Source organism: Neophocaena asiaeorientalis, unplaced genomic scaffold (assembly GCF_003031525.2).
Source record: "Neophocaena asiaeorientalis asiaeorientalis breed wild unplaced genomic scaffold, Neophocaena_asiaeorientalis_V1.1 scaffold603, whole genome shotgun sequence".
Taxonomy (NCBI): Eukaryota; Metazoa; Chordata; class Mammalia; order Artiodactyla; family Phocoenidae; genus Neophocaena; species Neophocaena asiaeorientalis.
In genome coordinates this window covers 966,630-985,069 of record NW_020175662.1, presented here as the reverse complement: position 1 = coordinate 985,069, position 18,440 = coordinate 966,630, and the positions used below count along the sequence as shown (strand labels likewise).

General features: G+C 40.1%; 1 protein-coding gene and 1 non-coding gene across 3 annotated transcripts in view; one reads left to right on the top strand and one right to left on the bottom strand.

Moving 5' to 3' along the window:
• The first annotated feature begins 234 nt into the window (after positions 1-234).
• Positions 235-18,440, top strand: part of DAAM1 (dishevelled associated activator of morphogenesis 1) — a 172,006-nt gene continuing 153,800 nt past the window's right edge. The window contains exon 1 of one of the 2 annotated variants that reach the window (XM_024731489.1): positions 235-314. The gene's annotated coding sequence lies outside the window, so the exon portion shown is untranslated. Of the gene's footprint in view, positions 315-364; positions 461-18,440 lie in introns of those variants that run through there. The other variant, XM_024731490.1, reaches the window with a different exon arrangement.
• LOC112390530 (U6 spliceosomal RNA) lies at positions 13,709-13,815 on the bottom strand. The gene has a single exon (XR_003001290.1). It is a non-coding gene; the product is annotated as a U6 spliceosomal RNA (small nuclear RNA).

Sequence of the window (18,440 nt, the reverse complement as noted above, 5' to 3'; positions counted from 1 at the left end):
GGTCGCGGTGGGGGCGGGGCTGGGGCGGGGACGAAGAGGCCCAGGAATGCGTCGGGAAGTGTAGTTTCAATACCCTCAGTAGCGTAGCTACCCAGGCTCTGCTTGTGGAATGTGAACTACAACTCCCAGGAGTATGCGGGTCCTGCCCGGGAGTACATGCGCAGTGAGCGCCGCATTGTATCCTATCAGGCGAGGAGAGGGTGATGTCACCTGCGAGTTGGTAACCTACGAGCGGCTGTGAAGGAAACTGTTTAACCGGATCCCATTGTACCCGGAGCGCAGAGCCGCCTTTTCAGCATGCGGGGGCTGCTCAGGTAAGGGGGACGTTCCGCGTCGCCCGCCGCACTCCTTCATTAAGTGGCACCAGGAGGTGGCGCGGGGGTGGGCGTGCTTCTTCGGGCCCGGTGCTGGGTTAGCGGCGCGCCCTCCCGCTGCCTCCCCGGAGCTCCGGGGCCAGTAGGTAAATATTAAACCCGTCCTTCAGGTTGAGTCTGGGTGGGAACAAGACCTAGACAGTTCCCGGCTGCCAAGCAGGGTTTGGGAAAATGGCTGCAAGCGCGGTGCAAAGCAAGGCGAGACCGGGGAAAGGCGCCCCCGGGGACGGGGGTGCCTCCCTTTCTTTCTGAGGTGCTCGGATGCCAAGAGAGCCGGCAGGGTACCACTCGCCGCCTTGCTGCTGACACCCCGGGGCTGGGGCGCTGTGGGTCGTGGCCTTGGCTGAGTGCTGAGGGCACTGCTGCTGTCGGGAGCTGCTGGTCCGGGAGGCTCCGGGAGGGACAATCCCGAGGCAGGCTTGGTAGACTCGGAGGTGTAGACCGAAGAGGAGGGACTCGTTTACTCGTTCGCGTCCCAGCAGAACCCCCACCATCCCGGGCACCCTCACCTCAAGACTCATTCGAAAGGGATGGGGTGACTGTAATTTAGGCAAAGTTGGAAGCTAAAGGTCTCAAACCAGAAAGAGGAGGGAAAGCCGCCTTGCGGAAGGAGTGAGGGGTGTTGGCGGACAGCAGCGAGGGGCGGCTAAGCAGCCTGCGGACCGGGTTCGAGGCGCCAAAGAGCGCTCCCGCCTCCCGTCCCTCTGGGTAGGGCGCATCTTGGTGCCCATTGCACTGATGGCTCCCTCGACGAAGAACACCTGAGCTGGGACAAAGCGTCTGCTCGGAGCGCTGGGCTGGGACGTGGTAAAGCGGTGGGGAGTGTCGAATTATCTAGCGATACGACTCGCAGCGGGGCAGGAGAGCTGGGTAATCGCTTTTCTCAGCTGGTGGTGAAAATCCAACTGCTTGTGATCCGCTTGGAGACGTGCGCGGCGCCCGAGAACCCTATAAAGTCCTCTGGATTTCCTTTCCCTAGCACTCTTATCCTTTCTCTTACTTGTTCATCAAACCCTTGCTAAAGGCTCTGTTCTCAAGTTAATCGCAGCCTGCGATTGGAGTGTTCTGTCTCTTGCGCCCATAAAATATTTTAGGGGACCCAGGAATAGAATACACTTCAACCCCCGTTCCCCACCCCGCCTCCCATCTTCACCCGCAGGAGAGCATCAAGAGTAAATGCCACCCGTGACCGTTTTGCTCCTCTTGAGTTGGTAGTTTCTTGAGACTCGAGAAGGACCTAGTGAATTGAAGTGGGGTTTGCCTGCGAGATGAATCCCGTTGCCATGGCGACTCCTGCCGTCGGAATCTTAACTGCTCCCACTGCTGTTTCAATTCAGTGTGGCTCTGCGGGCAGCTGGGAGGGCGTGGCCAGTAGGTGTGGTTAGATGCTCTCCCTGGGCCCAGCTGTGCTCTCCTAGTCACCGGTTTCACAGCCCCGGGCTCTCTCCATTCTCTTGTAAATAGCTTGGACACAATTTTTGGACCCCCTTCCCTGTCGCGTCCCCATACCTGGTCTCTCCACCTCCCTCCCCAGAAAAAGCTGTTAAGAGCCTTTGCACTGAGGCAAACTCTGAAAATTACAATCAAAAGATCTTTCTCCTTTCAGGCTGATCTCTCATTTCAAGAAAATGAAAACATACGTTTTCCTAATAACGTATATTATAGTGCTGTAGGCAGCTTTCTCCAGGAGGGAGTTCTCCTCTGTTATGTGTGAAGAGAGCTTCCTGGCCACCAGTAAAGGTCCTCAATTTGCCCTAGGTGCAATTCACTGGAAGTTTTTAGGGACAAGTAATAACTGAAATTGAATTCTGGAGGTCACGGCTATCCCTTGTGGTTCTCATGAAATCTAAAGACCCGTCTAGAGGATGCAGATCCTTGAGAGGGTTGGGATCTAGGAAGCCTGGGTCCTGCTCTCGCTCTGTCATTACTGGGTTCCCCATTCTGCGGTGAACCCTCTGCCTCTGGGGACCTCAGTCGTTGGTGATGTGGGAAGAGGGGCACAGCAGTTTTCCTAAAGTTGATTTTCGGTATAAAATCTTGTGACTCTAAGAAGGAGTTGTTCATTGTCTTTTATTTTTCTCAAAGAAATCTGAAGATGAGAGTTTAAGCCCAGCTTCTGACACTGTGACATCGGGCTAATATCTCTGAGCCTTACTTGTATGGCAAAATAGCCCGACTTTTCATGGTAATCCCTCAAAGTGGGCAAGGCAGCTGTATTAGTATTTATAATATTAGTTCTACTACTACTATTATCCCAGTATCTGGACTCCTTTTTATCCTTTTATTGTAGAATTGTTTAGATTTTGACTTTTTATAGATTCTTGTTGAATGCAGTTATTTGTAATTTAATTGCATTAAGAGTAATTGAATTATGCAGACATTTTGCCTACCTTCTGCTTTCATTTCATACCAAAGTGGATTATCACAGACATTGCAGTTAAGGGGGGAAGGTGTATATCTGCTAGCATCTATGCGTGTACATTCATGTGCAGGTAAATGCTTGGGGTTGCTGTGTGCCAGGCAGTTGACATTCATCATCTTGTTTTAAGTAGGTGGTTACATCCCCACGAGGAAACAGGATCAGAAATTTCACTCACAATTTTTGTCATAGAAGTTAGCACTGACTGAAATCTCCTTCAGTTATCTCCTTACTTCTGACTCCCTATAATTCTGATAATGATTCCAATGTGTGTGGGTTTTTCCCACTCCGTGAAGGTCTTTGAGGGCAGCCTTTGTCTTGTCTATCTCTGTCTATCCAGCATTTAAAGCAGTGTTTGGCCATTGGTAGGTATTTTATAAATATTTGTTGAATCACTACTGACTAGTAGAACCATGATTGGAGATCCAGGATCTATATTCTTTCCACTGATAGTTTTGTCATCAGTTGTAATATTCCTCTTAGTTTTCTGTCAAGCAGTTTCATCTCAGCATAAATCAAAACTCCTGTGTAGCATGTGACGTGGTATAAACGGCCTTCCATGTGTTTGAAATAGTCAAATTGTAACTATTTGCTTTTGGAATGTATTCACTCACAGAGACTTTTTCCCCCTATAATTAATTCTTTATACAATTCTTATTACCCCAAACCAGACATTTCTAGATTTCTCTCTGTTGTACTGTCCTTGGCCCAGATAACTTTCCCAGGAGGTAAATGACAGGGGAACAGGGAGAGAGACCAAGGCAAAGATACCTAGAGACTTTTGCCAGGCTGCCAGTGGCCCCAGAGGCACCATGTGGGTAGAAGAGTGGGCAATAGCTCTCTCATTTGGGGTGGGGTTGTTCTATAAACAGGGGTAAGTTGTTCAGGCTGGCTGATGTGAGAGGGGAACAGGGTAAAAGACATTTCTCCAATATTTGTAGCATTCAGTTATCATCCAGTAAGTTGCATTCTGTGGGTTTTCCGAAGTGTAAATTAGTGAGGAGGTGTGATAGTAAAGAGGGTGCAGTGGGTCATGTCCTTGGGTGGTGCTTACAGGAGCTCAGTGAAAAGGTGCCAAGGAATTTGAACCCTGGCTTTCTTGCTTTGTGGACATGCCTCTGGGTGTTAAGAATTTGTGTGTCTGCGTGTGGTTTTATTTGAGCTACTTTGTTTAAAAGGCTGCTTTTAGTGTTGATACTGTGGTCATCAGAACAAATAAGGTGTTTACAAACAAAACATAGTTAAGACTGAAAGTGTTTCACTTTGTAAATATTTGGGGGATAGTATAAAGAGTGGCTTTGGCTTGAGAATCTTGAGGTCTTCTGTTAAATTACTTAAAAACTTACAGCTGTTGGATCAGGAGAAACAAGCTTTTCCAACAAAGTTTGGTACCACTGAGAGCCTTAGGTGTTTGGCTCAGGAAATAATCCCAGAGCCTGTGACTTCTGTGGGGCCCTCCCTGGCTTCGTGTCATGCTCCTGGTATTTCCAAGTGTTAAGTCTATCCTTACATTTCAGGAAACAAAGCAACTTTGCCAACTTAGGTTAGCAAACTAGTTGAATCTTTAGAGGGGGCACCAGTCAAAATGAAAATTCTTCTGTTTTGTGATTTTTCTTCTTTGGACAAGGAATGTGGACTACTGTCACTTCTTTTGGCACCATAATTTCTAACTTGGTAATGGAAGGAATCTTTTAAGTGAATGTATATCTTAAACACTTACCGCATCAGATGATAGTGGTTTCCCTGAGAGCTTGGTTTAGAGGCAACTGCTAGCACAGGTAATATTTCAGAACTTGGTAAGTAGGGCTTTTTCTGTAGATTGGCAGGGCTGGGTCGGGGGGGGCAGGCTGGGGCTGTCCTAGGATACCTCTGTTGAGGATTGTGCTTGGAGTGGCTGAGTGGCTGATAGAGATTGGAATTGAAGGATGGCTCTGAAGTGCCGCTCCTCCCCCTTCCTTCAGGCTACCACTTATTGCCTCCACTGAAAGAGGGACAGATGACGATGAGATGCAAGTTGATTTTGGTGACCTACATTCCACTTGAGCAGACTATTTCCACAGCAAAAAAAAAACATTTACCTTTGTATTTTCTGGCATCCTTTCCACTGTTCCAAAAACAGAGAAATGAGCATTTCAGAGTGAGTTTGCATTCATAGTACACATATCTAAAAGTGATTTAAATGTTAAGTCCTAGGAGCATAGCAACAAGCACACAGAGCCTGAGCACCCCCCCTCCCCTGCCCATTAATCCATTAATCTGAGGTTACCAAATATACCCTCAGCCTTGGTGAGCTTATTTTCCCTGCTGATGTTTAAGCACACCTGGTTTTTACTCCTATCTGTGACTTTCTGCAGTAATGGCTCCCCTCATCTGGAATGAACACTCTTCTGAGCATCTGAATTCTCCTTGTGCTCTCAGATCCAGCTTGAGTGCCATAGCTTCTGGGAAGCCTTCCCTGCCTGTCCCTCCGCTTTCGCCACCACGCCCAGCTCCTTGCTCCTTAGCGCCCTCAGCCTGACCACGCAAACAAACACTCATACCTAATGTGATACGAACCATCAAGGGATGTGAGGTGCTAAACTTGGGTCAGGCCTTTCCTAATACTTTACATGAGCTTAACTATAGACTCCTCCACAGCTGCATGAGGTAGGTACTGTTATCACTATGTTACAGCTGAGGAAACTGAGGCATGAAGAACTTAAGGAACTCACCGAGCTCAGGTCACACAGCTGGTAACTGGCAGACCCTGTTAGGGACCCAGGCTTCCAGTTCTTTACACCCCCCCCACTATTGCCTTGCCTCTGGTTTTCCTATATGTTATTCTTTTCTCTCCATTGAGTTGGGGGAATCACAACTTCCTTTGTGTCTCTTGATTCTGAAACAATGCTAGGTCAACAAGTGCTGGGTTGATTAAGAGTAAAACTGCTTTTTCACTTAATGGTTTCTTAGAGTCTGATTTTCTGGAACAGAAAATGTTGTATGAGATTTAAAATGTTGCATTTGTTTATTTGAATGTTAAGAATTTTTGAACTCCCTCCCTTTTGCTTTGTGAATGATGGGCAAATTATTCGAAAAAGGAAATGCTCTTAAATGCCATCTCTGAATCTATGTGGAGTTTGTCCAGCATTAGACCCTCTTGTTAACTGAGATAACTTTTCAGTAGGTTGAATCCCTTATCTGAAGAAAGCCCTTCTCACCCAGAACAGGGCCACAGAAGCCTGTCTTGAGAGTTAAGACTCCCGTAACTTCTTAGCTTCCCAACTCCCTGTTGTCTTTTAACATAAATTGTGAAAGCTCTTTTGAAAAGAAAATGAAAACTTGAGTAGTAGTCAAACACGTAATCTAATACTGGGTATCCTTACACATTAAAATAAGCTTTTTCCCCCCTCACCTTAGAAGAGAGACTTACTTTTACAGTGGAGCAAATCTACAATTGCAGTTCTTTTAAACCATAGCCACTATTGTGAATTAAATGTGGAAAACTAGGCAAGCAAGTTCAATTTCCAGTGTAGTTGGTGTGATTTCCTGACTCACAATAGATCTTTTACTTTTGGCTTAACACTGGATATTGTGCCACTTTGACAATATTTAATGAAGACAATTGAATAAAACACAAACTGTGTCATTTAGAGAAATAATAGGAAAGTTATGCCCTAACAGCATATTGCCAGGAAAGGAAAATGAAAACAAAAGACTTGTTAGCCCTTAGGCTGCTCAAACATAATATTCATTTAACAGACATTAGTTTCAGAAGCTTTTTAAAATTCGTCTTGTTACATTTCCTAAGTATGTCATTCACCTTTAGTAATAACCTGAGCTCATTCTGTTCTATAAATTGCACCAGGATCGGAGTTGAAGGTTCCTTGTACTTCTGCCAGGCACACAATTAGGGACACGCATTAAACTGGTCTTTGTCCTCTTCATTTCTGAAAAAAATACCTTCTGTACGATTGGCAAACATTGCCCATCTGATGGACTGTCTGAATTTAGACTTCCAAGTGTAGATAGCCTAGATCTGATCTTTGGGCATTGTCTGGGCAATACAGATGCCCATCTTTTGTTTTTTGAGATGAGTTCTTATATTCTGGCTTATTGGCTAAGCTCAGTTTGTTAGTGACGTACAAACCAGGTCAAGGGCATGGGTTAGCTTTGCCTTGTCTTGGAGGCACCAACTGCACCTGTAATTCTAGTAACTCTTTTTTTTTTTTTTTTTTAACTCATCATGCTCTTGGTCACAAAGGACAATAGACAGTGGAGGATAGACCCTGTGGATATATCAGTGCATAGCCATCATCACTAAGGGCAAAAGATGGTGCCATATTATAAAATGAACTGATGAGGGTCTTAGTTTTTTCAGACCCCATAAGTTAGAGGTAGGGCTTCACCAGCAGTTTGCCTAGGAACTATGTTTATGCTTCTGACAGGTGTCCTCCTGTGAAGAGTGTGGGTCAGGACTAGGGGCAGCTTCCTAAAACATAGCCTTGGTCTTTTCCTTCCCTTTCTTGGGGGTGTGACCACAGTCATTAGTGTGTGTTTTGGTGCCCATTCTGGGCTTCACTCTTCTCCCATAAAATTCTGCAGATTTGCACCCTGGAAGAAGAGTGAAGGATCGTGCCCAACATCATTCACATGTGTCTAGGCTTAAATTTGTATTTCATTCATAGAGATTTGGTAAAACTGAGCAGTGAAATGTCTAGACACGAATTAAGTTAGAAACTACAGTTCTGTGACAAGAGGGTTAGGCTAAGGACCCTTCTAAATCCTGAGAATTTACTACGAAACTTATTGTAAAACGTTAAAGGAAATGAAATGGACAAATCAAACCATTTAAAGGTCCTTGCTGCATTCTCTACTCTTGAAAGTTGGTGAAATTTTGAATATAGAAAATGTCATGGTTTTGGCCAAGGTAAATGATTTAGGAATTAAAAAAAAAATGCTGCCACAGTTACCCCATGTTAGCGGTGGCTATTTGAGTTAGGATGATGGTGGCAAAAGAAACAACAATAACATTTCTGTTTGTTTCCCATTCTGTTTGTGTGTGGCAATCTAGTTTGCATTAGAGGTTCTCCTCCCCACACACCGCTCCCTCCTCAGCACTCAATGGTCATTCAGAGTAAAAGTCAGAGAGGGTGTGGAATGAATCTTGCTGGAATTGAAGCTGATAGCTAAGACTTCATTATGTCCTCAGAAGGTTAAATGAAAGGCATGTTATTATATTTTTGTATTTTTAAAATCAAGAATAGAGATTAGATTGGACTAGAAAACTTCTGTGACCCATTTAGGGCTTGACACTCAATGAGTAGGTGACACTTCCAACTACAGTTCCAGGAACCACGGCAAGAGACTGCCTTGTTTCATATTTTATGCTAAGGAAGTGAGTAAAAAAACAATTTTTTTTAAGTATATAAAATTTTTAGTTTGACCCAATTTCTTTTCTTTTCCTGTGACGGAAGGTACCTTTCTTCCATACCCCACCTTTTCCTACTATACTCCTTGGATTGCAATTTGAGTCTGAAGGACCAGTGACCTACTTCCTTGCCAGGAACCTGTCTGTGGGCAAAGGGAGACCGTGGTACCCTGTGGCCAGGTTCCATACCAGGGGAGCCACACTCACCGACCTTACAAATGGTCTTCCCCCTTAACCTCCGACTTAGAATAGGGAGCTGTGTGGCAGCAGAGAGGGGATGGCTTACATTTTAATTCTCCCAAGCTCAGATTGTTTTTCTGATGGAACAAGTTGGGGGAAGTAGGTGGAAGGGAGGACAGAGGGAGTTATTGGGTTTCACTTATCTTATCATTTGTTTCCCTCTGGATTGCCTTTGTTTATACAGGTCAGGAATTCCTCCAACAGAAAGTATGCATCCACACGGGGATGTTCAGATTGGGGCTTCCTTCTCCTTGTGCTCCAGTTGCTGACTTGGCTTTCCCCTCTCCAGCTTAATCTGAAAGGAGGGCTGGAAATATTTAACCTGCTTTAAATTTTTCTGTTATATGAAAAAGAGATCCTAAAACAATGACTTGGGGCAAATGGATTAATGATTTTTCTGTCAGGGAAAGGGGATGATGCTGAGTAAGTTTAACATCTACGTATAACTTACTTATGTTGGTTGAGAGTTTAGACACGAATGTTTGACACCCTGAATAAAATCCCTTCGCCTTTTGGTTGCTGCTTGGCAATTGTACAGAGGAAAAAGAAACACCATTTGATTTTAGGTTTAGATTTGGGTAATCTTGGCCATTCCTTTAAACTTTCCTGGGCCTCTGTTTCCTCATCTGTGAAACAATGTGAAAATTCTAAAATTTTATGAGAATGGTTTCATCTTAACATAATGACCTCACTTATATGGCGCTGTGTAACGTTGATGTAATGTCCACTGAGTTTCCCTATAATGGAGATCAGTGTGGGGGAACTCTATTTTTTCCCCTTCAGAATTTCCAACATTGGTCTCTGCTCTTAGCGCAAGGTTTCTGAGACCCTGTTCTTGGCTGGAGCTAAACCCTCAAGATCTGATCTCTAATCTGCTTAACTAAACAGCTTCTAGTCACGTTCTCCAGTCCTGGGGCTTAGGAAATTCCGTAGGATATAAGTAAGGGATGAGGCTAGATGGTGTCTTTGCGTGACCATCCAGTTCTCTTTAAATTGATCATCTCTTTAAACCAGAATTTGATTACCACCATTGCCACACAGGATGGATGTAGCCAACAGTCATGTTTTATTTGACCAACACAGTGTTATTTTTAAAAAGGGAATGGTTTTATCGAGCATTTACACTCTAATTTGTCACTGACCTCACAGCACCCTAGTGCCTCATACACAGCCACTTTGTTTATGTGATATTTCTTTACCTCCTTGGCCCTTGAAGGCATTTGAGTTTTCAATCCCCGTTTTAAACTAAATTAAATTGCAATAAGAGTCTCTTCAAACGTTTATCCAGCACTGGGCTCGCAAATGACCCAATCCAGGGTTTCTCAATCTCAGCATTTTAGGCATTTTAGGTGGGATGGTTCTTTGTTGTTGGGGATTGTGCTGTGCATGTATGATATTCATTAGCATCCTGGGCCTGTACCCTCTAGATGCTAGTAGCAAAGTTTCCCCCAGCTGTGACAACCAAAATGTCTCCAGACATTGCCAAATGTCCCCTGGGGAGCAAAATTGGGCCCATTTGAAAGCCAGGTGACAGATTTTGGATGGCCTGGGAATTTTAAACATTGGACCAGGCTTGGATATTTAGGGGTAAATTGGAATTCATCTGGGAGACCAAGCTATCCTGCTGTTTTTATTTATTTGGGTAGTTGGTTAGAGCAAAGTGAAGGTCAGTGGATTAGACTCTTCAGGGTCACTTCTCCATTTTTCCATGACCACTGCCTGGGAGGCCAGGCATAGTTTAAGGACATGTCCTTGGTCATAACAAGGGACTCTGTGAGACACTGACGCTGGGTCAGGACAAGCCCACCAGCGCTAGCGGGAAAACAACTATGAAGCCCATAGGCTGTGTTGGTAGGTCAGTAAAGTTATCTGTGGATAAAGAAGATGAGGCTTTGGGGAAAGAAAAGATCATCTCTGTTGTTATTATCAAACACCAAAATGCTTAAAAAAAAAGAAAAAGGCATTTGCCTTTAAAAATGACAGTTTAGGGCTTCCCTGGTGGCGCAGTGGTTGAGAGTCCGCCTGCCAATGCAGGGGACACGGGTTTGTGTCCCGGTCCGGGAAGATCCCACATGCCGCGAAGCGGCTGGGCCCGTGAGCCACGGCGGCGGAGCCTGCGCGTCCGGAGCCGGGGCTCCGCAGCGGAAGAGGCCACAGCAGTGAGAGGCCCGCGTACCGCAAAAAAAAAACAAAAAAACTGTCTTTTTTTTTTTTTTTTTTTTTTTTTATCTCAAATCAGCAGTGAGGGAAGAACTCTGAAAAGGATTAGCAGCAGACTGATGTCCCCCTTTTTTTCTCTCCCTCAAAAAAGAATGTCTGTAAAACTTGACTCAAAAACTTGGGCTTTGGCAGCACTCAAACTTGCCTTGTCACTCAGAGTGAGTTTCCGATCAGACTCATCTCTGGCTTCATAAACATGAGGCAGATTTGTTTGTTGCAAATTTCCTAACTTGGCCTATGCCATGGGCCATCATGGAGGATTTCAAAGTCTCGTTATAACTACCAAAGGTGGGAAACACAATAAAATGGCTCCGTTTACTTGGATTTTACTTAGAATAATCAGATTAGATCCAAATTTCTATCAAGCATATCAGAGGCAAGTGAATAACTAAGTTAAGGGGAAAATATTACATTGAGCATTTTATGGACTATCTCATAAGCTATGGAAGTGACGCCTTAAAGCATCATTTGTTTATTCACTTGGCAGGTGAAGAATGTTTTGATACTGGGTGTGAGCATATCAGAATGCTGTTTTAAATTCCAGATTTTTCCCTTTGGAATATAGAACTCTTGTTTTACTAAATAAAGCTCAGATTATCCTCTGTTTTCAGCTTCTGAAATAAACAAATTACATTGTGCAATAGGTGAAGACTCTCCCCAGTGAAAGATTCTTTGCTTTTCACTGCAAGTAATTTCATGTTTTGCTTATTTGGATCATGTCCACGTTTTCAAAGGAATGTTCCCAGCATCACTTATAGGAAGCAATGCTCTACAATCCCAAATCAATTGTTCCAATATCTGTTATTCCTGCAGATCAAATCTTTTACCCTCAGCTCTTTTCTCCCCTAAATGCTGATTTTGAGTCTCAGATGGCCAGTGTTTTCTAGTACTAGAGAAAAATTTGTTAGCATGACATGTTGTTAAAGAAAGAATGACAGCTAAAAACAAAAAAAAGCAGAATACGGGTTTTTTTTTTTTTTTAAGGATGATGAAAATGTTCTAAAATTACTTATAATGGTTACCAGTTTGTAAGTACACTAAAACCCCCTAAACTATGCATTTTAAATGAATGAATTTTATGGTGTATGAATTATGTTGAAACAAAGCTGTTATTCCCCCCCAAAAAAAGAAGGCTGAAAAGAATCAGACTAAGTAAAACCTTGGAAACAGAATTTTAGACCTTGGGGATAATATCTTTGACTTACTTTTCTATTTCTTTTCTTCATGTACGTCTCAATGTTTTCTTTAAATAAATAGATGTATAACATGGACAAAGTGTAGTTGTGATAATTCCTCAGGACCACCTGAGCCATGGGAAACTTTGTTATAATGGAATTTTGTTGTAATGGAATCTGGCTCATATTCTTCTCATACCTCCTAATTGTGAGCTAGGGCATTAAAGGATAGAAAGCTTTGCACTGTTTTATACCTGATGTGATAAGCTAAGGTTTTGGTGATATGTTTGGCTTAGTCACAATTTGCTTTAAACTTGCTCCATTTGATTATTTTGCAGGATTTTTCTCCTGTAGAAGACTTCACACTGTAAAAAGCACTCAGGTATATAATCTTGCCTGTAAAGCTAACCGTGTGTGTTGGACAAAGAATATTTCATTTATAAGGGATTATGTAGCTCAAGGTTTCTCAAATTTGGATTCATGATCCTTTGAGAAATACTGCATTAAATGTTAAGTTGCTGAATGTTTAGCTACTCACTTGGTGCCACTGGGGTCATAAACTTGTGTAGAGGTAGACTTTGAGGTACTATTTGGGTATAAGGTGCTTTTCCAGACATATTAGTTTTATTGCTGCATAATGAATTACCACAAATTTAGCGGCTTAAAACACCACCAGGTCAGAAGTCTGGGCAGGCTGTGGCTAGGCTCTCTGCTCAGGGTGTCTCCTGGGTAAAACTCACGGGTCAGCCAAGGCTGCAGTTCTCATCTGGGGTTCAGAGGATTCCTCCAAGCTCTCTGGTTGTTGGCAGAATTTATTTCCTTGTGACTATAGGACTGAATACTCCTAGCTGTTGGCCAGAGACTGCTTTTAGCTCCTAGGGGCAACCTACATTTTATGCCACATGGGCCTACACTGGAAGTTCACACGAGGATGTTTGGTTTCTTCTAGGATGTTTGATTTCTTCTAGGTGTCTTCTTCAATCAGCCAGAGAAGTGGGTGATTTTAAGGTCTCACCAGATTTGGTCAGGCCCACCCTTTGACCATATAATATAACATAATCACAAGAGTGATAGCTCATCATATTCATAGGTTCCACTCACCCTTAAAAGGTTATGGGGCATCATTTAAAGTTCTGCCTTTCATACCAGATAACAGAAATTATGCTAATATACTACTGATGATTATTAAGGTGTAAAATCCAAAATCCCAAAATGGATGACACTTCACAAGTATGCTTCAGGACCCCCTCTGTCTTTTTAAGATACCTCCCCCTCAGATTTATTGCTTTCCATTCCTGCTTTTCTTTTTTCAAGTAGAGTGAAAATGAAGATTAAAAAAAAAATTTGTTATTAAAAGTTCCTACACACAAACACAGAATGACTAATATAGCTAATATGAGAATCCTCCATATACCCACAGTTTCACCGGTTATCAGTTCATGACTAATCTTTCATTTCTACTGCCAACTACTTTCCATCAGCTCTGGGCTTATTTTGAAGTAAATTCGAGACATTTTATAATCTCATCTGTAAATATTTTAGTATTTAGTTTATGTCCAAAAAAATCAGGACTCTCTTTAAAAACATAACTGAAATGCTATTATCATACCTAAAATAATTTGTATTATTTCTTTTTTTTACAAGTAATACATTTTATTAGAAGTTGAGTATCTGTTAATTAGCATGCAGCTATATAACTTACTATAAAGCCACTACAATTCAAACATTGTAGCATTACTACATGAATGAACACATACAAATTAAACAGAAAAGAACATCCACAAATAGTTCTAAGTATGTCTGAAAAGTTTGATTGTGATAAAGTGAAGTTATAATCTTTAAAATTGATGCCTAGAAAAATGCACAGCCATTTAAAAATATGGAACGCTTCACGAACTTGCGTGTCATTCTTGCACAGGGGCCATGCTAATCTTCTCTGTATCGTTCCAATTTTAGTATATGTGCTGCCAAAGTGAGCACTGAATTATTTCTTTAAAATTACCAAACATTTCATCAATTTTCAAATTTACTGTTGATTTTTTAAAAAGTGTTCAACTGAGAATTCCAATAAGGTTCATACACTGAATTTTTTTTTTAATGTCCGTTAAGCCTCTTTAAATCCCATGTAGTATTTTTCCTTGCAACTTACTTGTGAAAAGAACTGGATTATTTGTCCTATAACATTTCCTTCACAGTCTGGCCCTCATGGTACAATATCTCTGTTTCCCCTTTTCCCTTTAAATTAGGTAAAATGAAAGTAACTGATGCCGTGGACCAATCTGGTCACTAGAGGTAGAAAAGCTTATTTGGTAAACAGAATGTGTAGATATAGTTTACTAGATACATGTGTGTATAGATATTTAGAGATATATTTGGGAGTAGAGCAAGTATGTTAGGTTTTTCAGATTCCTGTTACTGAGAGCAGTCTAAGTGTTATATACTTAAAGTGAGTGAATTAGTGCAGTTTAAATTCTTACAAAAAATATACCATATACAGATTCATTAGGTGATACTTGGATTTGTTTAGTCCTTCAGCCTAAGTGTTTTTGTTAAGTAGAGTTTTAGCTTCCATAAAAGGAAAAAAAATTATTTTTTGAGGAGGAAGGTATTTCAGTGTTAGTTTTGGAAAATAACCAGATTTTTATTTTTTTATTATTTTATTTTTTTTACATCTTTATTGGAGTATAATTGCTTTACAATGGTGTGTTAGTTTCTGCTTTATAACAAAGTGAAACAGTTATACATATACATATGTTCCCATATCTCTTCCGTCTTATGTGTATTCTGTTGTAGAAAAATGTGTATTCTGTTATTTTTGGATGGAATGTCCTTTAAATAATGTATCATTTAAAGCTTGTGTTTCCTTATTTATTTTCATTTTGGATGATCTGTCCATTTGTGCAAGTGGGGTGTTAAAGTCCCCTACTGTGAATCTGTTACTGTCGATTTCCCCTTTTATGGCTGTTAGTATTTGCCTTATGTATTGAGGTGTTCCTATGTTGGGTGCATAGATATTTACAATTGTTATATCTTCTCCTTGGATTGATCCCTTGATCATTATGTAGTGTCCTTCTTTGTCTCTTCTAATAGTCTTTATTTTAAAGTCTATTTTGTCTGATATGAGAATTGCTACTCCAGCTTTCTTTTGATTTCCATTTGCATGAAATATCTTTTTCCATCCCCTTACTTTCAGTCTGTATGTGTCTCTAGGTCTGAAGTGGGTCTCTTGTAGACAGCAAATATATGGGTCTTGTTTTCGTATCCATTCAGCCAATCTGTGTCTTTTGGTGGGAGCATTTAGTCCATTTACATTTAAGGTAATTATCCATATGTATGTTCGTATTCCCATTTTCTCAATTGAATAACCAGATTTTTAAATTGTGAAGATCATGAAATAACTGCTTTTCTTTAATAGGACTTTGCTAGTTATTTCATATCTGTAGGCTCTCAAAAGACAAGTCCTTTGGTCTCAAAGAAGGTGATGTATATTTTAAATCCTAACCATTGGAATATTCTATTTAAAAAAATGTAACAATATTGTTTTAAAGAGAACAATTTTATAAGACTGCCATTGAAGGAAAGTAGAAGAGGCTGTCTAGTTTAAATTTTATATTGGAGGAAATATAGTATTTGGTTGAGAAAAGTAAAAGCTTAATTAAGAGCATAACTTAGAATGGGGCATACAAAATTTTTCTGTAAAGGGCCAGATAGTAAATACTTTAGGCTTTGTAGGCATGCTGACCCTGTCAACTATTCAACTCTATCATTGTAGGAAAAGCAGCCACAGACAATATGTAAACAAATGGGTGTGGCAAGTTGGGAAGAACTGACATCTTGACAATATTGAGTCTTATCCATGAACATGGAGTATCTCTCCATTTATTTAATTCTTCTCTCATTTCATTCACTACAGTTTTGTAGTTTCCCTATATAGATCTTGTACATTTTTTGTACATGAATACCTCAGTATTTCATTTTTGGGATGCTAATGTAAATAGTGTTGTTTTTAATTTCACTTTCCACTCATTCATTTTTGGTATACAGGAAAGCAATTTACTTTTATTATTAACCTTATATCTTGCAAACTGTTTTTTTGTAGATAGTTTTTACCAAGTTGAGAAAGTTCTCCTATCCCTCGTTCACTGCAAGTTTTTATCATGCATGAGTGTTGAATTTTGTCAAATACTTTTCCTGCATCTGTTAATATTATCCTGTGATTTGCTTACCTGGGGTAAATACCACTTCCTTTTGGTGTATAATTCTTTATACATGTTGTATTCAGTCTGCTAATATTTTGTTGAGGATTTTTGCATTTATGTTCATGAGCAATATTGGTCTGTAGTTATCTTTTTTAAAATATCTTTGGTTTTGCTATTAGTGTAATGCTGGTCTCATAAAAAGAGTTAGGAAGTATTCACTCTGCTTATATCCTCTGAAAGAGATTGTAGAGAATTGGTATAATTTTTGCCTTAAATATTTGGTAGAATTTACCAGTGAACCCATCTGGGCCTGGTGCTTTCTGTTTTAGAAGGTTATTAATTATTAAACTTTCTGGTTTGGTTAGTCTTATGGCCTGTAATGCAGAAACTGTTTGTAGATAGTTAATGTTAAAAGAATAATTTTCAAAGAGTTTAAAAAGTAAGATTCTCACAATTATAAAATGAACATGTCAACAATTTTTATTTAAATTTTTAATTAGTGAAGGAATCAGTAAGCTGTCAAGACTAGTTCAAAGGAGAATTTGAAGAGCATATATATGTCTGTCTGTCTATCTATCAGTCCATCCAAACAGCCACTATCAGAAATGCTGGAATAAATTTGCTAGTGGATACAAAACTGATTAATATCCTAAAGGGCTATACAATGTAATATTTTCTTTTATACATTTACATAAATCAATTTTATCTTTGCCAGACAAAATCCATTTGCTTCCTTATAGATAAAAGCCATTACATTACTGTGTGTTTTTTACAAGTTAATTCCTACCCCTACAGAGTTGTGAAATAGTCTGGCCCAGCACATTCTCAAACTTTTCCATTTCAGGACATTTTGACCCTATTAATAATAATATTGAAGACTCCAGTGAAATTTGTTTAATATACAAATCATATTGGAAATCAGAATTGAAACACTTTATTTATTTATTACTTCCAACTTTTGGCTATTGTTAATAATGCTGCTATGAACATGGGTGTGAAAATATCACTTTGAGACCATGTTTCAATTTTTTTGGATATATACCCAGAGGTGGGATATACCCAGGGCCTGAATCATATGTTAGTTCTAACTCTCTTCCCTAGCAGCTCTACCATTTTACATTCAAACCAACAAAAGTACACATCCTTGCAATATTTATTTTCTGTTGTTTTTTTTTTGAATCGCCATCCTAATGGGTATGAGTTTATTAAAACTTTCAATAAACTTCTTAGATGACAGCATTTATTTCCATTTTATGTACAGTATAGGGTAATCATTTTCCTAATGTCTTCCCATTAAAAACTATTATGAACATTTTTTTTTCTTTTTTAGATTATTTTCTTAGGATATATTTCTTAGAAATGAAATAAATGGGTCAAAAGGTATATAATTTTAAAGTTTTTTATTAAGTCCCGCCAAATTGTCCTCAAGAAAGGTTTTGCAGGTTGATGCTGAATCAGGATATTAAAGTGTCTTTAATTTCATGTCTATGCTGTGAATATCATTATCTTACAATTATCTGTGATTCAACAACTGACAAATGCTATCATATTGTATTTTAATTTGTAGTTAAAAAATTTGTTAAACAGAACTTCTCTAGGCCATTTGTGTTTTTCCTTTCTCAAATGGTCTATTTGCCCATTTATCTATTTAAATCCCAGTGTTTTGAAGAGATCATAAGAGATTAATTAGCAATGCAAATATGAAGCCACAAGGACTTTACACACATGTATAAATAATCTTGGAACCCCTTAGCAGAAAACTTAAGAGATCTCAAGGCGCATTTTAAAGTGACCTGAAGTATTTCTCTGTGATTAACTGTCTCTGGCTACAGATTTGCATAATTAATTATGTTAACAAGCCCTTTCCTCATTATCTGAAGGGAAACCTTAGGTCAGCTCCTGCCATTTTGTGGCCAATTTGCAGTTCCTGGAGTTTGGCTCAGTGGTTTCTTACTGTAAGTGGTTTTTCTGCTGGTAGTGAGACTAATACAGAAGGCTTTTCTGAAGGCAGAGAGAACAAGGGAGATGATATGTAGTTTTTCCATTGGACTGAAGATGTTTGGAAGAATAGGAGGTAGAACAATGAAATAATCCAAATATTATGAGGAGGGAGGCAGAAGTTTACATTAGAATGGTTTATGCGATTAAAGAAATGTTATACCCAGTTCTTTTTGTTTATATATGGTGTCGCAAAACAGATACTCAGCTGCTTAGCTAAAATATTTAAGGCATTGCCTGTACAGCACCTAATGTTACAATAATGCTGTACTCATCACAGTCTGATTGTCTTCATGTCGATATATCATAAATCAGTATGGTGGGAATGTGGCTTTTCTCCTACATTTAAGCACTTTAGGTTTGTTTTAATTTAAACAGAAAAAAAAAATTCTCTTCCAGGCATTGAGA